Genomic DNA, 23967 nt, shown 5'->3' on the forward strand with positions numbered 1-23967 from the left:
CCACCCTCTGCCGCTCTCTTTACTTCCTACACAAATTGCTCCCTGATATTTCTTCCTCTCTCCTCCATCTGTTCTGAAAAGACTCAAATATGAACTCACAGAGCAATATTGGTTTCAACTCTGGCCAAAACCAATCTTTCTCCTCTCTGGCAGAAGTCTGCTTCTGTTCAGTGAACAGACACTCGCCTGAGATTCTCCTAACTCCAGGCTCTGCCCCTGCTGATCTGAATTCCTGTAAAATAAACATTTTAAAAACTAAGCACTGTGGGTCGTGCTTCAGAGTCCTTTGAAAAAAATTATCATTATTGGTTATAACAGTGTCAAATTACAACATAACTGAAAGCTGAATATGAGCAGTTTAGACATTAAAGCCTTGTCTTTTGTTATTCAGCAGCAGCTGCAATGTCTTCTTCTTCTTCTTCTTCTTTTGATCTTTAGCGTAGGAGGGGCTGCAAGATTGGGACGAGTGGGATTGTTTAGGGGTTTTTTGAACATAAAGATAAACATAAGTTCATACTGATTGTTTAGAGCAAACAAAACTTGTAAAAGTAAAGTTATACACAGACAAACAAAACCCACACTTTCAGTAACAACAATCTGAATACTTAGTATCAATCTGTACCATTGAGATCAACATGTGCATCAATGACCTGTGACCCTCTATCCCTTTGGATAATAAGTGCAAAAAAGTGTTTCAATTTAAAGCACCAGCCATATAATAATCAGTCTTTCGGGAAAGGCAGAAACAGCTGAAATCACAACACAGGTATATTATTGGTTGTCATGATGTTCATAAGCAGATGCTTATTGACACATCCAGGTGTCAAATTAGCATTTATCATGACCATTAACCCATTCTTGGAGAATATAATAAATATATTTCACTCTGAAGTTGCAAACTGTTGTGCTGCTATTCACAGGGTTGTTACTAGATCTTCCATTTGTTTCGGAGCAGATGTTTTATAATGGGGTTTTCAAAGCTTTCTTTTTTTTGCTCGAAAACATGATGCCTCCTGCTGTATCTGGAAACAAAGCTGATGAGAAAGATGACAGCAAACCACAACATTAAAGTTATGGGCAGCAAAACCAAAACAATGAGCAGAGGGAAACTTCAAAGTGGGGTGACAGTTCTCTGTGGGTTTCACATTAACAAGAAACACTGCGAAATAAAGCTACTGGGTAATTCTGTTTTAAGTGCTTATTTTGAAACATATCTACTCAAAACAAATCAGGCCAGAAAGTCAAAACTATAAAACACTGGATTTTTGATAAATAATCTAGTTGTTCAGGACCAACTGGCTGTGTATATAAGAAAGATTAGTTTCATTTTGAAACTTCTGAATGCAGCATTATGGCTGTTGCCATCTAGATTTTTTGAATGTAAAAATTACTATATTTGGTAAAAGGGTAGTGTCCTACATTACCACCCAAGGCCCCAGTCAGACAGGACTAGAGACTATTCATTGCCCGCAGTGGTTGCTAGAGGTGGCAGAAGGCTGCTGGAGGCTACTGGTTGTTGCTGGGTGAAATCGGTTGCAAAGAGAATGCTGCACCAACAACCTTGTTGTGATTGAATGGGAAAGCTTTTACTCTGAAGGCAAATGATCCCCTTTTCTAGTTTGCATTGCACTCTTTATCAGAATCAGAATACTTTATTAATCCCTAAGGAAATTATGTGGTCAAAGTTGCTCCAAGACAATAACAGTAACAGACTGAACTAAATTAAATAATACAATAAACATGACCCTCAAACTTCTCGCCGGCTGGTCCAGATGGGCATAGACACAATTGAGCAGGTAGATGATGGCATCCTCAGCTCTGAGGTGGGATTGGTAATCAAGCTGAAGGGGATCCTGATGTGGCCTAACAATAGGTCTGAGATGGTCAAGGATGAGTCTTTCCAGGGTCTTCATGACGTGGGAAGTCAGTGCCACAGGCCTGTAATCCTGGAGGCCACTGAGATATGATGTCTTCCATAGCACTGGGACCCTCTCCAGACTCAGACTCAACATGAACAGTTTATTAAAGAATCCACAAAGCTGTTGGGGAACAGGTCTTCAGGACATGGGGACTCACCCTGTCTGGGCCAGCAGACTTGCCTGAGTGGAGGATTCTATTTTGTCTTTGAACCTGGTCATGAGCAGAGATGGGCAGTAATGCGTTACTATAATCTGATTACTTTTTTCGAGTAACGAGTAAAGTAAGGGCTTACTATTGCAAAAAAGGTAATTAGATTGCTGTTACTTTCCCGTAAGCACGCTGCGTTAATGCGTTACTAAAACTGTGATTTTTTTTTTGCGAGAGTGTCTCATGACAATGACGTAAGCGAGTCATGAGTGAAAGGGATAGGTGAGGGAGGGTGTCAGGACTCTGTGAACCTCACGGTAAGGCCATTATTGGGCTTACTGAGTGTCTCCAGTGTCCCACACATTAGGCAATGGTGCAATGTGGAGAGGGAGGCAGAGTGGTGTGGATGTGGATTGCAGGCTGACTACAGGTAAGTCAGTAGAGGAGTGAGCATTCACTGCAGTGTCAAATCTGTTGAAAAACACATTTAATCCATTAGCTCTGTCCTCACCACCCCCAGGTCCTCTGCTGCTGGATGGCCTGAATCCAGAGATTGTCTTGATACCACTCCACACCTCTTTCATGCTGTTCTGCTGGAGTTTCTACTCTAGCTTTCTCCTGTAATTGTCCTTAGACTATCAGATCTTGCCCTTCAATAACGCCAGAACCATTCTCACTTCCGGAAGAGGAGGCCTTCTTCTGCTCTGAAGCCCTCTTCTTGTCATTGAGGAGTGCTATGATGTTCTTAGGCTACGTCCACACTAGCCCGGATAGATTTGAAAACGACGTTTTTCCTTGGGGAAAACGCCGTCTCAGTGTGGACGGGAGGTGAAAAATGGGAGAGAAAACGATGCGTTTTCAAACAAAAACACATTAGTGTGGAAGTAGACTTAGTCACCCACGGCTTGTTATTTGGGTAACAATGGAGAGTCCGAGCTGGGACACTGGAGTCACTCAGTAAGCCCATTGATGGCCTTGCTGTGAGGGTCACAGAGTGTCTCTCAGTCTGTCATCCCTATAGTTCTGCTAAGGCCTCCTCCGACCACCTCCTAATACATCTAATGGTCACAGACTCCCTCTTCAACTGTATGGGTCCTTGACATTAGCATAGACTAACTCTAAAATTCTCTTTCCCCTTGTGGGACAGACCACATACTGTGTGAAAGTTGGCGGTATAGTTTCCAAGGTGACATGGTTGAAGTCACTCGAGAGAGCAATGAAGGCACTCTGAGTCTGTAACTGGTCTGTGGCAGAGTGGATAATGTCATATGCAGCTGTGGCGTTAGCAGAGGTAGGAACTTAAACAGCCACCAAGATTACATTGGTAAATTCCCTGGGCAAATAATACAGCCTGAGTCCAACAGCAGACAGTTCAATGTCCGGGCAACAAACCCGCTCTATGATTGTAATATGAACAGGGTTACACCATACTGCCAAACCTTGACTCTTTGAGTACCTTTGTGTGATTCACTGTTCAAAAAACCTTTTAAGCTTACTTTCTTTTGGATGCCTGACCTTCACAAATAGGTCTGAACAACAGGTGGGGAGCTACTGCCCTCACAATGTGGTAATCTCAGGCAAAGCAATGAATTGAAACTGAAAGGAAGTGTTTAGCCCAGTCTTAGTTTTAATATGCCATATTAAGCCTGCCATATAAATATATATATGCCATATAAATGTATACAGAAAAAAAGCGTCAAGGGCACTGACTTGCTCTTGGAGACAGCCTCAAGTGGCCATTCAAGGAACCACAGATTTCCCATTTTCAGGCTGGCTTTATTTTTCAGCCCTGGGGGAGCTAAAACCTATAATATTTGTACCTTATATAGATACTTTACCATAAGATGTGTGTAGATGCTGTGGGTAAGGTGACCATAATTTTTAACTGTTACCCCTGATGGAGTTTCCCCAGCCCTGCCGAGAGCAATTTGAAAACCCATATTTCTTAGTGTTTGTATATGCATTCAGACAGAATTAATTCAACAAAAATCCAGACGGGTACACAGCAAAACATTTCTTCCTTTATACTCTCAGTGTATGTTATTTCTTCTTTTTTTTTCAAAACAATCTATTTTTACATTATGTACTAATTTTGTCTCAAATTGATCCAAAGTGATTTTGTCTGTGAGGTAAGCAGCGAGAAAAATGAGAATTGCTATCTCAGGAAGACAAAAAAAAATCTTAGCAGCAGATTTTTCAAGGTGCCATGGCAACAGAACATTCAAAGAATTTTGATGAGAACAGCAGGCAAAGAGAGGCTGATTACAAGGGAGACAATTTATTACTTCAACAGCAAGGGCAACACAGTCTGATTGCGCACACATACACAATCACTGTGTTGTTTTCTTCATCTGAACCACAGTGAAAAAAAATACTGCTTTTCTGCCCCATCGTGACCCTTCAGTCAGAGGATGAGAGAGTGCGGTCATAGTGCTTTGGCATGGAGATGAAGGGCTCAGGCTAGAGCCTGGTAGGCAGAGACTCTTTTAACCTGAAAAAAAGTCCATTTTAAATCACACAAGAGGAAGAGGCAATCAACACAGCGCTGCAGCTGTCTATCTTAGGTGGCTATTCTCACTTCCCAATCTCACTCTCCGGTGCTCAGCAAACAGACCGTCATCCTGACAAACATAATCACTCAGCACAGATTCGGTGAGCATCTGTCAGTGGGAAATAATGTGGAAAAAACTCCAGGTGAACACCCTTTTGTGCTGAATACACAACTCAGAGCCACAAATAACCTTAGGTTATGACTATTATGTAAAAGTCCCAGTCATCAGGAACTTTGACAGAAAGCTCTGCATAGACACAATATTCCACAAATATGTGCTCATACACTTAATTTGCAAACTAGCAAACTCAAAGGGAATCACAGATGCCACATGGATTGAATGAATATTTATGTTGGATGTTTTACATGAAAATGTGGAGTGGGATAAAGATTTAATGTCACTCAAGTTTGAACTGGTAATTGAAAATCCTTAAAAGTCGTATTCTGACACTCAGCCTGACGAAACCTGCAAAGCCATCACAAGTTCACTTAATGTGTTTTCTTTATCCAAGTGACATTCGGTGCCATTTTGGAAATGTGCACATTGTCTGAGAATTTTAATAATGTCTGACATCTTAATTAGGTTTTAAAAGATATAATCACAAAGTCTGTAAGGTGCTGTAAGCGCTGCTGACAAGTTGCAGAGTACATCAAGGTCTGTAATATAAAGCACCTATTACTGTGCTGAACCGCAGACAGGACTTACCAAGAAATTAGTCATAAGCATTGTGTCATTGTTGCTAGAGTTATAGTTGCCATCAATGTAAAGTCTAGTGTATGTCTGAAGCATTCAAGCATTTCTTCTCTAAATCAAGAAGTAATCTCATCAAAATACCAGCATCTAATCACATTGAAATCTCCCCGCAGCTGAAATGAATTGAGTTTTGTGAAAGGACATCTGACTAGATGGCTCTGGAGGTTGCCATTGTGTGATTTCATGTAAGTGAGTTTCAAGGCTCCACACTGTGGTTTTGTGCTGTAGAATAGACAAGTGTTGGGGTTCAGTGGGCGTATGGAATAGAGGCTACCAAGGTTAAGATAAAAAGAGGATGCTGGCTAACACACGGAAGATGGGTGGCAGTGACTAAAGGCCCTACCTGAGCATAACGGCGCCTCAGAGCAACACTCATCTCCTCTTCTCAGGCCAGCTCTGATAGAGTGCGTTATCGGTACAGACAGGCAGGCTAAATCAGTGGTTGAGAAAAGGTTAAAGCTACTGGTCTGTTTCTTTTCCCATGAAGACAGGCAGGTGAATGTCAAAGCTGCCTGAATCACAGGGGAACGCTCCGGGGCGGAGGGCGAGTCAACCCCCAGGTAAGGCTGTGATTTATGCATTACTTGTGTTCAATGGTGCAACACTGTATTATATTGAGCAGTTTATTGATGAGCAATGTGTCATCTACGGAAGCCACTTGGGTTCCTTGTGCTTTTACGCTCTGGTTATAAAAGCAGATAATTATTTTTTTCAAGCTGGATATTTGATTAAGTTAGGATTAGTTAGGATTCAGGAGACAGACACCCTCTCTACCTTTGAGATAAGGATTAAAACTTTTGATAAAGCATATAGTTAAGCTTGGATCAGGTTACTCTGAATCCTCCCTTAGTTATGCTGCAATAGGCCTAGACTGCTGGAAGCTTCTCATGATGCTTTTCTTCTTCATTCACAGTTTTTCACTGTCTTTGTGTTTGCACACCACTTTGCATTTAATCATTAGTTATTAGTAATATCTGGCTCTCTTCCACAGTGTGTCTTTTATCCTATCTTCCTCCCCTCAGCCCCGGCTACCTGAGGTTTCTTCCTGTTAAAAGGGTGTTTTTTCCTTTACACTGTTATCAAGTGCTTGCTCACATAGGGTCATCTAATTGTTGGGGTTTTCATTATATTCTTTTAGGGTCTTTAACTTACAATATAAAGCCCTTTGAGGCGACTGTCGTCATGTTTTGGCATATGCTACCTACACTCACACTGCATTCTATCATTCAGTGCAAGCAAAACGAGGGCTGTGATATTTGACTCCCATCACACCACACTAACAGGCTGTCCAACTAAATAGTAAGATAGGGTCTGGAGAGCAAATATTTTCTCTCTTTTTCTAAGAGTTGACATGTGTTGATGCTAGGAAACAAGACAGTAGTGCATTGTGACATGTCAAGAAGGTGTTGTTGTTTACAGTGAAGACCCACCGGACACAAAAAAACCTCCATCACTTTCACCACTTGCTTACTTTGTCTCTGTGGGCCTGTCAGCAATTGCAAGACAGCAAGTAGCTTCTTTGTTAGAAACCCCCCCGATGTAACTATGCCATCAACAACTTTTTTGTAACACCTTGTAAAGGCTGAACTATCTGACTCACCTTCACATCACTTTCTCTTTGATGTTTTTTCAACAAATCACTGCAGAGCCTCCAGTGATTAAGTCTCAGGTTACCTGCTTCCTTACACTGGATGGACGAGATTCAGTACTGCAGAATATTAAGAGCTAAAATTCACTTACTTTTGTGTTGAATTCGAAGTGCCTTCAACAATGCACAGAAAACAGAGTCAGTATTTTTGATTCTTTGTGTACTTTCAAGGACACAAAATGCCCACTACTATGAAGATTTTGCAACCAAGATTTTGCATCTAAATGCACTGCTCACCTCTCTGGCAGCCTAGAATTTATACTGTAGGATTTTATTACTGAGCTCATTTGACTTGGCTCTAGTATGTTTTTCCCCTACTGACAGATAAGCTACAATATTTGCCTTTAGGCTCTTTACTCATTTCTCCTCACATGTTTTCTATAGCCTCAATAGAGCAATAGAGTTGTAAATACACAGTTTCTTGTCTCTACTGGGGGTAAATCTGGGACTATGCAAGATTCCATTAGTGCCCAGGACTCCTCCACCTCCACTGTAATGATTTTGCCCTTCTCCCCTCAGTCCCCTGTGGCAAACCGTGAGGACCTGACCCTTTGAAAAGCATTCTTCCCCACCTGACCATCCAGGTTAGGAGATGTTGGAGAGACTCCACTAAGGCGAGGCTTTAGACTTTGGCAGTATCAGCCCCTGGGGTTTGGGGGACTGGTGCCAGCCAGCTGTCTGCTACCTGGAGTCACCTTTAGAACTTAAGCTTGAATTAGATAATGCTGCCGTGGAAGATGTCCTGCATGGTTCATCTTCCCAAGAAGCCAGGCCAATTTGGCTATTGAGAAGCTGCCCCCACTTTGAACCTAAAGTAATCACATTCAAAATGTGCAGCAAAGAGTAGGTTGTTGTGTGGGACAGTTGGGGATATGTTACTCCTGCAGAGACATTGTATATCCAACTTAAAAATAAGCTGTAGAGGTTACAAGTTTGGCATTTAGCAGGTAAAAGACAAGTCTTTTTATTTTCAAGAAACCTTTCTCCAACTCCCTCGCTACATAAATACAAAGGGCATCAAGAGAAACCAAAGTTTATTGTTATGGTCCCAAGCAATATTCTTCTTATTCCCATAACTGTTAAAACTAATATTAACTGTTATTTCAGCTGCTGTGATCTTTGATGCAGCTCTCTTTTGAGTCACGTTTCCTTATATATCACATGTTCGTTGCCACTTTCCCTCAGCTTCACACAGTAGTTTCACAGTATTTTCCCTTCCTTCTTGGTGGTTTCAATCGTATTCCATCAACATCCGCATATCTTGTGACAAAGTGGTGACTCACAGTTTTCTGTGTTACATGTAGTGTAGGCGGTAATACAGGTCACAATTTAACCTGACCCATAATGACAGGCTTTCCCACTTTCTTCACGGCCACTGGTGACAGCAAGACTTTAGAAAAGTGGGATACTACATTTCTCCCATATTAGCTTCTATTTGTTGGCTTCATGTTAAATCCAGAATGGGATTTAATTCAGTTCAATTCCATTTTATTTGTATAGCCCCAAATCACAACAACAGTCACCTCAAGCTGCTTTATATTGTAAGGTAGACCCTACATTAATACACACAGAAAAAAAACAACAACAATCATATGACCCTGTATGAGCAAGCACTTTGGCGACAGTGGGAAGGAAAAACTCCCTTTTAACAGGAATAAACCTCCTGCAGAACCTGACTCAGGGAGGCGCAGCCATCTGCTGCGACTGGTTGGGGTGAGAGAAGGAAGACATGCTGTGGAAGAGAGACGGAGACTAATTACACGTGCGATTCAGCAGAGAGGTCTATAACACATGCTGAGTGAGAAAGGTGACGGAAAAGGAAATACTCAGTGCATCATGGGAATCCCCCAGCACTGAACCCTCTCCTAGTTAAGTTGCAATAGACTAGGCTGCTTGGAGCTTCCTATAATGCGTCGACCTTTTCTTCTTACGTACCTCTTTTTTCTCACTACGTGTTCATACACCACTCTGCATCTAATCATTAATCATTATTAAACTGTACTTTTTGTGTTATCTGTTTTCTGTTTCCCCTCACCGCGCCAGATGCCTGCCCCTGCCTGCCTGTGGCTAGTTTTGCTGGAGGTTTCTTTTTCTAAAATGGACTTTTTCCTTCCCACTGTTGCCAAGTGCTTGCTTATAGGGGTCGTCTGATAGTTGGGTTTTCTGTCTAATATTGTAGTGTCTTTACAAGTGTCTTTATAAAGCACTTCGAGGTGACTGTTGTGATTTAGTACCATATAAGTAAAACCGAATTGATCTGAAGAACTAAAGTCCACTGATAACCCTACTTGGACCTTAGGTGAAAGAGACACTTCCTTTTGGATGAAAGAACTTACTCTGGCCACTGAGAAAGAAACAAGTAATTAGAGCAGAAACGTCCACCATCTCCTGAATACCTCAGACTTCCAGTAAAGCTGGAATCCAATAAAGTTGTCTGATGACTATGCATTCACTGGATGTATAAGTGATGGACTGGAGGAAGAAAACGGATCAACAGATCAGTGAATCTGTTGCTGAATGTGACAAAGGCCAGGGAGATGGTGGTGATTTCACAAGGAAGGAATAAGATTGCTACACCACTCTTTTGTATTCTGAGCATCAAGCAGAAGTGCAAGTACCTGGGCACCCACACTGAAAAAACATAGTGAACTGGAAGACCAATACTGAGGATGTCAGAAGGAGATGAGCAGGCTTTTTTCCCCGAGGAAGCTGGGATACTTGTGCAGTAGGATGTTGAAAATATTTTACTAGTCTGTTGTGGGAGTCTGCTGGGGGAGCAGCATCACAGATGGAATAAAGTAATCGAGAGGGCTGGCTCTGTAATTGGCTGCAAAGCATACACCTTTGAAGCTGCGGTACAGGGGAGGATACCGAACATACTGTTGTCCATTATGGATAATTCTAAACACCCTCTCCACTCCCTCCTAGACAGGAAGCAAAACACTTTGTCTGACAGACTGATCCAGTGTTGCTGTCACAAGGACTGCTACAAGAAATCTCTCCTGCCTACAGCAGTTATGCTTTACAACTTCGCACCTCTATCTGACAGAGAACTCTTGGCTTTATAGACTTCTGCATCAAACAAACTCTGCTCTATTTGCTCAACTTGGAGCTTTTTTATTTTGTTATTGACTGTGTTTTAGCGGTTTTACTATATTGAGATGTTTTATTTGATTTTATTACTGAGCGTTTTGTTTGTTTTGTTTTTGAGCTAACACAAAAATTATTTTTAGTTATGGAGGATATACATTATCTAGAACAGCAGTCTAATAAGGAGACACCAAAACCCTCAACGGGACACCTACACTCAAAAAAATGAATGAGGTGGATTGTTCAGTGTATATTAATTATTTATTTTCATTTTACTTAAAATATATGTTTTTGTTAAGTTAACATATGTTTTTCTAATCAAGTCTACGTAATTGTGTCTATTATTCAACGTACATAATACTAATGTGTTACTTGATCGCATAACATTTAAGTTAAGTCAATTAGGATCGATATACCTTGTATATCCACAAGGTGGCAGTAATGCAAAAACAGTTGTAATGAAACCGCGCAGAACAAGAAGGTTTCACGGCTTGTGCCTGCTCATGCACAAGACTTCAAATTTAACTGAAAAAGGCTGTTTTGGCGCCAAGCTACTGTTTCTTTGAGAAACAGTAGCTTGTGACTGTGACACCATTGTTCTGCTCTATCAGTAATCTGTATTATGTAAAAATGGTCTGTAAATACAGCATGTTTCCTAGCGGAGTTATACATATCAATGTAGTTATAAATTACAGTTTGTGAAAGTACACACTTAATTTTTTTAATAAAATTATTCAAGACATATGAGTGGACAGACAATGGAGGTCGACAGACCTGGTGATAATTGCTTCTATAGAAAGTTAGCACATGGCAGTGTCAATCTCTTGCTTTTCTTCTGAGTAGTATTTTATTTAGTTGTAATTCAAACAATAATTTGCTTCTTGAAATTAAGGAATTAATTTTTTTTTTCTTTATAAATCTCAGATCCTGCCTTTACCTGCTCCCTCCTATACTGATGTGGTGTATGTGGTATTGCTGAGCTTGTATGTGGTATGTGAACTGTTATACTTTTAAAAACAAAACTGTTTTATAAGTTAAGTTTTCTTTTGTGACCCATCCCATGCCCCTGTTATTTCTTCTCCACATCTGAACCATGGTAAAGGTTGCAGTTCAAGGGCCTGAGGCATGAAATTCTTTTCAGATCAGCTGTGATCAATATTTTTTGGAACTTGATAAATAACAATAAAAGCTGTAATGGCTCCATTAGCATTTTGTGTAAATGTTTGTGTTAAAATTATAGCTTTAATGAGGTCTTACTACATTAGTTTTAGTTTGTATATGTGTACATATAGTATGTATATTTACAGTACAGTATGTTGTGTTTGTTGACATATTTTCAGGTGGAAGCAGAATATGTGAGGATTACTACTGCATGTTCCAAGGCTTTTTACACAACTTGACCAATACACTGACCAGCTCATAAAAGTCTTCAAGAAAAAAGGAGGCGTTGCAGGGAAGAAAATTAGACAAACTTTGGCCCCAGCCACACAGGTGCGTTATTCTGTTGGTAGCAAAATATTATGGCTAATAAGATCATTTTCAAATTTAAACAGCTAGTGTATGGTAGCTGCACAGTGCACTTACATTTATATTAAGCAAGACAAAGTTTGGTACTCAAAACGTTGGAAAATTTAAATTACCTAAACATATGTAAAATCTGATCCCTTGATTTAGGTTAAACCAGAAGTGAATGTTTTTATGTTATGTTTTGAATGCAAAAAAGATGATGTATTAGTTTGTCTTTACCTCCATTATGGACATATATAATGTGGTGGAAACCCTGCCCAACAGGTTAACTATTCATGTCCATGTGATGATTAGTTGGTCTTGTGTACATGTCTATCTGTGCAGTGGATATGTCATTCATTTTGCGTATAATGTGAGTTTCTGTCATCCTAAAGTATATCTGTTTTCTCTTCCTGTATCTCTGCCACTCTCTACAGAAGGAAACCATTGAAAAGGGGAGGGAGTGTGTCCTCAGGGCACTACCTTTTTACCTGAATGAAGACCCAAGCATCCTCTTCAAAGAATAATTGGTTGGTAATTTTAGTTTAGTTTTTTTATCTGTATTAAACCAAATTTTGAATAACTAATGTTGTTGCATGTTGTAATGTTGTTGTTGTTGTAATTTGCATGGAACCTGTTTAAATGTTTTGGGAAATCTTCTTGTATACCCAAACTATTTATATTTATCGTTGAATCTGTAGTCTGAAATAGTGGCGCACTGGGGTGCATGTTCCTAATATTGTGTTTACGTCATTAAAGGGTAGCTTTGGCCCTTTTTCTTTCTTTTTTTAAAACTGGATGCCATTTTTCTATGTTTTTGTGTCTAAGCTACAGCTGTTCAGAGGGAGCTGGAACAAATTACCCTTGCTATCTTTACCATCGAAAGAGCTGATGCCAGCACTCCTCCAGCCGATGTGGGTATAACCATCTAGTGTGTCCTGCATGACCTGGAAGACCTGGCCTCTGCATGTGCACTCTTAATGGGTGGGATATATGCACTGAATCTCAGTTAACCTCAAGACTGAAAGCTAAGAGACAATCAAAAGCATTGAGATTTAAAGGATTTAATTGAGAGATGATACTGCACCAGAAATGTTGAAGGGTGGTGTGTATATTAGCGTTCAAGGCATATTGTTATGAGGTGGAAATATATTCATATTCAGTTTGTGTTACATTGTGTGCATTGTAAAGGTAATTGCAATACATACTAAAAATAAGGGTAAGTTAGGAGGTTGATCTGATATCCTCGTGTTGGTGTTGTTCCCAGATCATCATACTAAATGTTGTTCCAGGATCAACATTGCAAGTGACCAATCAGAATGTTGTGACGTCATACTTTTGCGACTTCGGGAAAAACCGGCGTAAAACAAAAAACTGTACTTAAGCTGCGTGAAACCGCCTCTGTCCGCCGATCAACTGACCCTAACCCTAACCGTAACCCTTTAATAAACAGTAAGCAGAATTGATATTGTCCTTGCAACATTGGAATTTCATAAATGCACGAATGGCTTGGAATAGAATAACGTCACAACAATGTGATTGGTCACTTGCAATGTTGAACCTGGAACAACATTTTCATGATGGTCTGGGAACAACACCAACACGAGGATATCAGATCATCCAAGTTGGGAATGCAGGATGAATGTATATTTTGTGGACTTTTAAAGACGAACAATTGTTTCCATGTTAAAATGTTTACATCTGAAGTTTTTTGCCCAAACACTGGTAAAATAAATGTTGACAGTGGCGAGTGTTAAATGGTTACTGCTGTGCTGTTGCAAAAAAACTGAACGCTGACAAGCTGTTTTATTGTTAGACCATAATGTTGGCATGTTTTGTTAAAGTTTTATTTGGGATGGTGATGTAATTTTCTTTGATTGCTAATATCAGTGGACTATTTATTATTATTATTATTATTATTATTATTATTATTGTTGTTGTTGTTGTTGTTGTTGTTGTTGTTGTTGTTGTTACATTTTTTTTTAAAAATTGTGGCTGTTGAGGTGGACACTTCACTTTGCATTGTTAAAGGAAAGCACTTCATTGGCATTGTGTTACTGGACTGACCCTAAGCAATCATTGCAAATAGCAACTTTGCTATCCATTTTAGACACTAAAAGAAAAAAAACACTCACAGACCTTACTAGCATCACATGTGCATAACTCAAGTGTCATCTTATCAATGTGTTATGTGATCTTCAATGTGTTTTTTTTCTCTTCTATTTCTGGTAGATACAGACATTTAATTTAAAGTCTTGATGTTGCATCTGTCTACATACTGTTAATTACTAACCCTAATGAGCTGTTGTGTTTTATTTTGGACTGGGTTTACACAAATGCTCACTGAATGTGTTGGCAATAAAATAAATTTTAAAAAATAAGTTGGATGTACTTAATTCATTTGTGTGGAACCTGTTGACAAAATAGATTTATGTAAAACTAATTAATAAAGCACAAGGTGGCTGAAAATATAATATTTGAATTAATCTAACTTAAATTTAACATTTTACTGCCACAAATAAGAAATGTGTTGAAGTAACTAATCTAAACTATCCAACCTGAAAATATATCATCTATGTTCATACAACATAACTTGATTTAGTTAGTCTTAAATATGTCTTGTTAATCTTAAGTAGTTTTTTTAAATTAGATGAACTAAAGATTTGCTTTAAACTAACATAATTCAATTTCGTGGAACCTGTTGACAAAATAATTTTAATTAAAGTCAACGTTTCATTTTTCTTGAGTGTATGCAGTTCACTTGATAGAGCATGTGCCCCTTGTACTGAAAGCTCAAGTCTTTACTGTAAAGCTCTGAGTTTGAGGTCACTTCAGGACACTTATGTCATTCACTCTCTCTTCCCCCTCTTCCCTGTCCGATCAAATGAAGGCTTAAAAAGCCAAAAATCCCTGAGCGCACAAACTCTTTTTAATATTATTCCTTTCAAACTCACTCTTCTTCCTCACAGGGCATGCTTTTGTTTGGTATCTTACAACTTATGCAAAATGTAAGTTTGAGAGCAGCTGTTCGGGCTCCATACTTGTCATTTTATATTGGAATATTGAACGTTGTGAGTGAAGCAACTCTCTTTGTTCCACCTTTATCCATAAACCCCTCAGTTGGACAATAATGCTTCAGGTTAAACAGCTGTTGTTGCTCTTTCTACAGAGGAATCAAGTATGTAAACAGGAAGAGAGAGTGAGAGTAAGTGAGAGGGAAAGAGAGAGAGACAGAGGGGTGGGGTCGAGCCTTGGGCACCCACAGCACTGCAACTTCAATAGATAACACTAAGTATGCTCAGCGTTTTCACCCCCAAAGCACTTTTTCTTCCTCCTTCCTGCCACTGTCATTTTAACCAGACTTGTGATAGAGCCCGTTTGCTGTGATACCCCATTAATTTCCCCAGTGGCTGATCATTCAATATTCAGTGCCTAGTGTTATGCAGCCCCTGCTGTGGATCAAGCTACTAAGGCTGTTTTCCCCCTGACCAATATCATCAGAGCTCAAAACAATCTCTATGAGAGGATCATGAGATCAAACTAAGGCCAGAAAAATAACCTTGTTTCAAAAAAAAAAAAAAATCTGTATGTCAGTCTGGTTGTAAATATGTCTGTTCTACATTAATATGCATTGAGAAAAATGTGACAGCGTTACTGGATAAAATATAGACAGGCTGCGATCCATTTTAATGAGCTGATCTTTCTCATTGTGTGTTTAGCAATGACATCTTTATGATGCACAAAATGTTCTTTCAAAATGCTCCTTATGCAAGAGAAAGCACACGCAGACACTGGTGTCTCAATCCAAATACCAAAAATGAAGTGCATAAGTGATATTAAAATTCAATTTTAATTTTAATTAAATAAAAGAAAAAAATGTCAAATAAAGTACAGGCACAAATAGCAAGGTTTTACACAGAAGGTGAGTTTAAGTTACTGGCTACACATGTCATGTTGGGCTGCATTCAGAAAAAAAAAGAAAATAAATATTAGCCAAACTGTAGCTCTGTAGAACAAAGAGTGAATAAAAACCACGACTCATGCTTGTTAGTGCCTTTATTGTATACATTCATTGGTAATGGAGTCAGTCTAAAGCATGAGGGGGAAGATCAGTTGGTGTTTAATCCTGTCTTGGTATAACTGCGTAACTGCAATGGGACTCTTTTGAGCAAATAACTCTGGCAATGATGGTTGAGAGACTGAAATCTCTTTATGCACCATGACAGCGTTAGAAATGTTTAAAATGTTCACAAATGCATTGATAGGGAAAAAAAAAACCCTAAAAGCTGCATGTGATCTGATATATGTCACGTATATATGCTGCCAAGCTTCTGTGGGAAATATGATCACAGTGTGGAGTGTTATTATTCTAGTCCATGAAGTGCTGTGTCCTTAGTGTTTATATGTGGGTGGTTGTACCAGCACAGCTGCTTAAAAATGTCCATTATTTTTAATAATTTTTCTGCTCATATGTCAAAACCCTCTGGGAATCACAAATCATATTCATTTGGAGCACAGGAGATATTGATGAAACAACAGCATGCGAACGATATCGGACACAGAGTCCCAAACACGATGCATATCTTAACTTTTTGATTAGAAAGTAGTTCGGCTTCTTCATATCAGTGATTAAAAGCATTTCATAAATAATGTCATCCTCTAAATGGGAACGACAAGTCAGAAAATGGTTCTTGTTCAGGAGTGCATGCGTTAACAACTTCTTCTTCTTTCTTTCTTTTTTTTAATTTGAAGACCTTTTGGTAGCTTGATAACAAGACTGCACATATCAGTCTAAAAAGTCCCTGCGTGCGAACCAATCACTGGAGACTAGTGTATGTGCCTAAATTTCCACTGATTTTACGTCAGCGTTGATGCATACTCATTCCAACAAACTGGTCTTGCCAGGGTTTAAAACGAAGAGTTGAGTGAAGTAAAACAGTTTAGCGTTTTCCTCTATTTAGCAGCTATGCCTCATGGGCGAGAAAAACAAACAAACACTGGTCACTTAAAATATCCCAGTTGACTGACTAATTGTCAGTCCTCCCGCTGCACTCGCTGCACAGAAAAGTCTCTTAAAAAATCAGCAGATTTAAAGGTCTGGACCTGGGCAAGGTCTTGATTATGTTTTTGCAGTTTCAAGTAGATTGGTTTGGACAAGGCGTTGGGTAAATTCTGCTTGTTTTACACATTATAAACTCTATACTAGCTGTTTTAAACAAGATCCTCTTTGAACTGAACATTTTAAAGTCTTGTCACAGTATTGCTTTAAGGGCCTTGAATGAATTTACCCAACATATATCATTAATTTGCCTGAGCGTCAAGCACAGTTTAATTAATGAGAAAGTCATCTGAAGCACGTTAGCTTTTACTTCACAGTAAAACTACACAGTATCGTACTTTGTTCTCTCTGTGCCGCGAGGCCACTGATGATACTCCCAGACCTGAGATCTGCAGAGAGAGCGCTCCACACAGCAAAATTATTGGCTCAAGGTCTGACTCATGCAGGGCTATCATCAATTCCGTGTGTTATCTTGACGAGCTTAGGGATTCTTTTTGAGCTTTTATCATGCATGGAATATTGCTGGCATGAAAGGTGTTTACTTCAAGTGACAAAAGAGAGAGCTCGGTGGCTGAAATGAGAAATTCTGAAGGGGAAACTGCAGATAGAGAGTGTTAAAAAAATATGCCTGTAAAGTATCTGTAGTGCAGAGTGAGTGAAGAGGTGTTTGAGCTCTAACCTTGGAAAAACTACAGCTTATTCTGATGTTGAAATTGAATCTAATTAATATTACATCAGGTATATGATGAACTAAGAACATTTGTGCAAGTTACCCTAATGTGTCGCATTTGGTTTAGTTTGAGAAATTCAGTTGTGTGATCTTGTCTGGATCCAGCAACTTTTTCCTTGATTCTGCAACAGTTACTCATCCTTTTTGCTAACCAAGTTGCTCAGGCTGTCTTGGATGTGTGGAAGACTCTTGGCAGCAGCCACTTCAACTTCAAGCAGAACTGAACGCACCAGAGCGCTTCAGAGTTAGTGAGTGATTAGGACCAGTTACTGGAGAGCAGCCAAGATTAGAGTCATTGGAAGGGCAGGTAGGGCGTAAATCGCCTGTGTTCGATTCAGACTACTCATCATTCTCAACCCCTCGCATTAACTGATTTTTCCATTCGCTCATTGGCGATGGCCAACATGAATGAAACAATGTCAAATTCAGTACAATTTCTGAATTGCTATCTCATTTAGCCACCGACTAACCTGTACTCACAGTGCTCCAGCGTACGACAGCAGATGAAACCGAGAACATTCATGCACTGGCACAGCATCAGCTTAAAAACAGGAAAAACAACATAATGCTTCAGGATTGGTGTTAAAAGAATAGTTTTGAAAAATATGCTTGATTTGCCTCTTTTGAATGAGTTGGTGAGAAAAATATCACTCTTTGTTCAGCAAAATTGATATGGCCCTTTGAGAGATTTAGCTTAACTTAGAATCTGTGGGAAGCTTGTCAATTCTGCACTATATTATTGTAACACTCGCTGAAAATATCTTGCAATGTAATTTAGAAAGCATGAACACTTTTTTAACATTCAATTTTCTGTTTCACTCTGACATTCGCAGCTGAAAAGCGCTTGCTGCAGCGCAATCAAGAGACAATGCCAAGCAGCTCTGCCAGGTTAACATACAGCAGGAGCCAGTCACTTTGACAGGTATTCCTCTAAATTAATATGAGAGGAAACATTTAAGTTTTATGTAAAACCCCTGGAGGGGAAAAATGAAAATTAATTATGGAAATAAATAGCAACGGTTATAACCAGTGTTTGGGTATAAGATATAACTGGGGGTGACTAACCCTGACAGAAAAAGACAGCTTTTCAAACTAAGTGCTTAATCTGTAATAACATTAACTGAAACAGAAAAAAAATGCTTCCTGCATTATTCTGACTTGCAATCGGCAACATTTGTGGAGCTATATTTAATTCAGCAGTCAAACAAACGAATGATAGCACCCGCAACTGGCAGTAGGCAAATAAACAAAATGGGACACCTCTAGTAGGGCAAGATGACATAAAATTAATACTTCATCTGCCTACACATGAATCTTTGTTAGGAAGTAAATAACAGCCAAGGAACCTAAACAAAGGCCAAGATGTGGGTAAAAATATCTTCTTATTTAAATGCTTAATGTGGATTTAAAAACAAATAGTGTATCAACAACGCTGCAGCTGAACAACATTCTTCCGGTGTGATCAAGTTATATATGCATTTAGAAAAATAAAAGCTAATCTAAGAAAATGTACACTTCCTAGGACTGTTTTCATGTTTTGGTAACTAGTATTTCATGATATGGTCAAATGTGTATAGTTGGTCTTAGGATGTTGTTTGGGATTTGGGTTTAGGCTTTTCTGAGAAATCCTACTTGCAACTAAGGAAGGAGGTCCCTACGCTCTGACCTGGATTAACTGCTCTCATGAGTGAAGGTTTGCAAATTCGTGCCATCTATTTTATAAATGTACACAGGTTGCCAACACATTGTAATTAATCCAAGTCTGTGCCAATGAGCATATCTTGTCAGTAAGTAACTGGTTGCCAACTGATTGTATTCTGGTTATTTAAAACCAAGGTAACCAAGGTTTCACCCATGCTGCTGTTAAATCACCATTATGTAGCAACTACACGTTACCTAAAGAGAGTGCTATTGTGATTGATACAACTAAGGAGGACCAGAAGCTACATTTTCCATCTTTTTTAGCAGACAAAGTATTGAATGTGGTGAAATACTCAGGTCATATGTTAAGAAGTTATCTATATTTGTGATGATGATGATGAAATGAAGCAACAGTGCTGTAAGTTGTACATGCAAGTGAATATGTCAGCATAAAAGAGTTAAAGTGGCCCATTTTCAAGCCTATTGGACCTCTTTTTATACAGCTCATTTGTGGGTTAATTAGAGTAAAGCCATAAAGAAAAAATGCAGGTGGCTTTTCAGGATGCATTAAGAGTTTTCCTTAGACATCCAAGATGGACATCTGCAAATCCAATGTTTGTCATGAGTAATGTTCCAACTTTTCATCTCTTATCGATGAACTATGTGTACAAATTTATGTGCTATTTGAATGTGGTAATCTTGTCAGAAATAAAGAAAAAGAAGACAAGAGGTTGATGTAAATCTCTACTGGGAAGTTCTGTGTATTTAGACAAAAACAGATTTGCGATTGTTTTTCTGATTTATCGTAAATACATTGGTGTTCTTTTCCCCAACTTAAACCCATTCAACTGCAAACTCACAGACTGATAGCAGACTGACTCTGTCTTGTTTTTATCATTGCTTTGATGGTAACTGTTCCCCAGCAACCATTTCAAAGACAGCAAGATCACAAGTTCATTGCAGACAGTCACAGCAATTTTGATTGTGCCACAGTCTTCAATCACTCTTTTCCATAGTGTGTTTATAACTTTTTGTGGTTAGGAAATCAGGCCATTTTCAGTTTCGTCATAATACCCTGTACACAAAGATTTGTAAAGCTCCCATTCCAAGTTTAATGTGGAGGAGCTACACCGTGTCCCCAACCCCCTTCATGACCTTCTGGAAGAAATGTGACATTAAAAATGTTTCCTTTAACTGAAACACCAACTTTGAGCAATAATAATGGATACTTTATTGATCCCCATGGGGAAATTACTTGTTTTTCTCTGCATTTGACCCATTCACTCAGTGAAGCAGTGGGCAGCCCACTAAGCAGGCGCCCGGGGAGCAGTGTGTAGGGACGGTACCTTGCTCAGGGGTACCTCAGGGTAGCCGTTAAGTGGATTCGAACCGCCGACCTTCCGATCATGGGGCGACCACTTTATCTACTGAGCTATCCCTGCCCCAATTATCGCCAGACATCTGTGGCTGACTTCATATATTCTTTTGTGTCTGGATGAGAGCAAATCTCGGCAATGTAGTGGAAAGCAGTCCCAGAGGAGTGAAGGCTGCTGTAGGGCCATGTTATTACCCAGAGTTTCAGAAAGAGATGTTCAAAGGAAGGTGTGTGCGCACTTTTAGCTATTAAGTGTGTACTCTAACAGTGTCCCTTATGTTCATTTATTCCCACAAGGCAGGCTTTGCATGTTAATAATAGCAATTTTTTAACCCAAATATGGCAACAGATACATAAAATCAAAAATCCCAAAATACACATGAGACATTATGTTAGTTTCAGTCATTTAATACCTGTGTTGTAACAAAAGTTATACACCTCATTTAGATTATCCCAACTAAGCTCTGCATGAATCCAAATCTGAGAAACTGTGAGATAGTCAAGGTTATTAATTTGGCAGTTTCTGAACTGGTGGTAAATTGGCAGCGTTTTCTCTTAGACACAGATATTTCTGTAACAGTACTGCCAAGAATCTTAGAAATATGGCACTGCATCATACTGTCAATGAATTCCCTGCAAAAAATCCTTGAGTTGTTCTTTTTTCCCAGTTTCCAGTATTGCCTAAACTGTTGCTTTCATGTTATCCAAGGACTGCAGGAGAAAGCAGGGTTGTTTCCAGAGCATTCACTGAGTATAACGTTATCATTTAGGTTTTTTTTTAATTATATCAACAAAATGGAAATAAAATGTCTTCAGATGTTATTCAAACATTTTAGCTTGTAAGAGTCTTCAGAGAGGTGATTCTGTGGTAAGTGGAGCATAATTACTTCCAATTTGCAGCTTGGAGTTTTATGAACTGAACATGATTCAGATGAGTATGCAGTTAGCGCTCAAACACTGTCTGCTCCCATCACTTTTCAGACTTTAGAAAAAAACACTCAAAGAAAAAAAAAGGAGGGTCTTTTTCAGATCGGTACATTTCAGTTACTCAGTTATGGCAATAAATCCAATTTATCTGTAATAAGTGGACCTCTTTAGCATTTTCATAAATCTGAAAGTATCTTTTGAGACATAATAAATGTATCATTTCTCATAATTTAAAATAGTTGATGAAATCCCACGTACACGCTGTTTTTAAAAAAAAAAATTGATACTCTTCAGAGGTTGATCTGTGACTGAAACTGGATGTTGATACTTCCTGAACCTCTGGAGTGAAAAGCTTTCATCATCTTGTTAAGAAGAATACAGATTTTTACAGGACTGAAGAGACAAAACTGGCAATGCAATGTGTCTACTCTCTATGCAAATCAGAGTTTAATAAAAGATACTGAAAGCTAAATAATGTATCTCATATGACAGGTTCATTGATGAAAATGTAGAGCACAGCACCTTACATAGTTCAGACTGATTTTTTTTATTTGACCTTTCATCAGTTCTCAATTATCACCATAACTAAAAAACAAACAAACAAACAGATGATTTAACAGTTTACAGTTAGTTCCATAAGTTTATGGACAATGATGCAAAGTTTGTTAAATTGTCTCTGTACTCAAAACAGATTTTTTTTCTTCTTCTTCTTCTTCTTCTTATCATTATTATTGGGGGGGTTTTAATTCTAGTTTCTAACAGGACTATTCTTAAAACTGTTAGTTTTGAACCTCTGATTATAATTCCTGCTCAGACAATTGATTTACAAGCAGTTTCATGGCCAGGTGAGTTTTGTTAGCTTGTTATTCCACGACAAACTAACCAGATAAAAGATATGAAGTTGTTTCTAAGTGTTGAACTTATATTTAGAACCATTTTACTGGAACTCTCAGTATGAAGTCAAAAGAGATGCCAGTGTAAGTGAATGGGGCATAATTACACTAAATAAATAAATAAATAAATAAATAAATAAATCTACTATAGAAAATAGTAAAGAAAATCCTTTGAGATTGGCCAAAACCAACAAAACCAACCAGCTCAGAAACACCACAAGGCCTGGAAAACCACAGAAGACAACTAAAATGCTTAATGAGTGAATTATTTCTATGTTTAAAAAAAAGAAGAATACAAAAAGAAAATAAATAAAAGAAACACATTCACAACATCTACAAAGTAGGAAATGGGTTTACCAAAGTTTAACAGCAAGGTGCAAACCACTGGTTGCACATAAGAACAGGAAGACCCAATTAGAAAACCCGAGAAGATGGAAAAGAGCCTTTTCATTTCATTTTACCCATTTTTGTAAAGGAAATGTTAAAATGCCTGAATCATAAAATGAATTGTACCAGATTTAGCTGCTCGCTAATTTTTATCCACAGTTCCTGGGCAGGTCAAATAACAGTTAGAAATACATAAAAACACATCATCAACAAACAAATTCAACTAATACAAATGCAGTTAATAATAACAGGCCAAACACACCAGCTAAATTATTTTAAAAGCCCTAACACAGTATCCAAATCTCAAACATCTGTTACTATTGCACATAAATATTAATAAAAACATTAAAACAATATCTAAATCTAAAGGAACCAAGAGAATTGAAAACATAATGTTGACATTCCCTGATAGCTTTTAAAGAAAAGGCGGATTGAGAGAAAGTGAAGTTCCTTGTAAGAATGCTACAGTCCCCTCAAGCTGCTGATCTCAAAGCTTTGATTGTGTTTTCTGTGCCGAGCTGAAAAAAAACTTTGATGGGAAATGGGGTAACAATGTTATGAACAATTTCAGAAATAAGTCACACATCAAGATTGAGATTTAAATTCTCAAAGCTTAAAACACTATATTTACTAAGGATGTTGCAGTGATGAAAATACATTGGTTTCCTCCCTTGGGAGGTCTCTGTTGGGAGAGATTTATCTTGAACAATAGAGGGAAACATCATATAAAATAACACATACATAAAAACACTCATTTAGAATTTCACCAAATAAAATTGATACCTATTAAAATTACAGTTTGATACTCTGTAAATTTTCTTGAGGGCACTGACTTATTAGAAAGTAGGAGATTTTTGCCCTTAGTAATTTTCAGACCCGGTTTTATCACTGACCCCTCAAATATCTCCTGGAGCGGACCATCCCAACTATCTGTCTTGCCGTTTAATCAAATTTTGAACTTGGGATCTTAGCCTGACAGAGCAGTTGCAAACCCATGTAGTGATACCATAACTGATAACAGATTCAGTGGTGACCCTACTAAATAGTAACACGATGCATTTATCCAACTTCATCAATATTGTTTATTTTATGACCATAAACTTTCTAGAAAAAAGTCTTTGGACAGAAACTAAAATCAACTTCTACCAGAATGATGCGAAGATAAAAGAAGGGGGAAAGGAACAGAGTGTGATCCAAAGCATACTACATCATCTGTCAAATACACTGTTATGGCATGGTCATGTATGGCTGCTAATAGAACTGGGTCACTGGTGTTTATTGATGGTGTGACTGCTGATAGATGCAGCATGATGAATGCTGAAGACTGCAGGGCTATGCT

The 23967-nt window shown here is 38.6% G+C and overlaps 1 long non-coding RNA gene across 2 annotated transcripts; it reads left to right on the forward strand.

The window, feature by feature from the left end:
- Positions 1–10701: 10701 nt before the first annotated feature.
- On the forward strand, positions 10702–14162 carry LOC146559977 (uncharacterized). 2 transcript variants are annotated; one of them, XR_014888193.1, is made up of 4 exons: positions 10702–11100; positions 11451–11601; positions 12054–12146; positions 12445–14162. It is a non-coding gene; the product is annotated as an uncharacterized LOC146559977 (long non-coding RNA). The 2 variants fall into 2 exon arrangements; XR_014888192.1 differs by having other exon boundaries at positions 10702–11601.
- Positions 14163–23967: the final 9805 nt, after the last annotated feature.

The sequence above is a fragment of the Mchenga conophoros genome, linkage group LG14, assembly GCF_057382185.1.
Source record: "Mchenga conophoros isolate Kocher_MC1m ecotype Shallow Benthic linkage group LG14, M_conophoros_male_GT1.1, whole genome shotgun sequence".
NCBI classification, from domain to species: Eukaryota; Metazoa; Chordata; class Actinopteri; order Cichliformes; family Cichlidae; genus Mchenga; species Mchenga conophoros.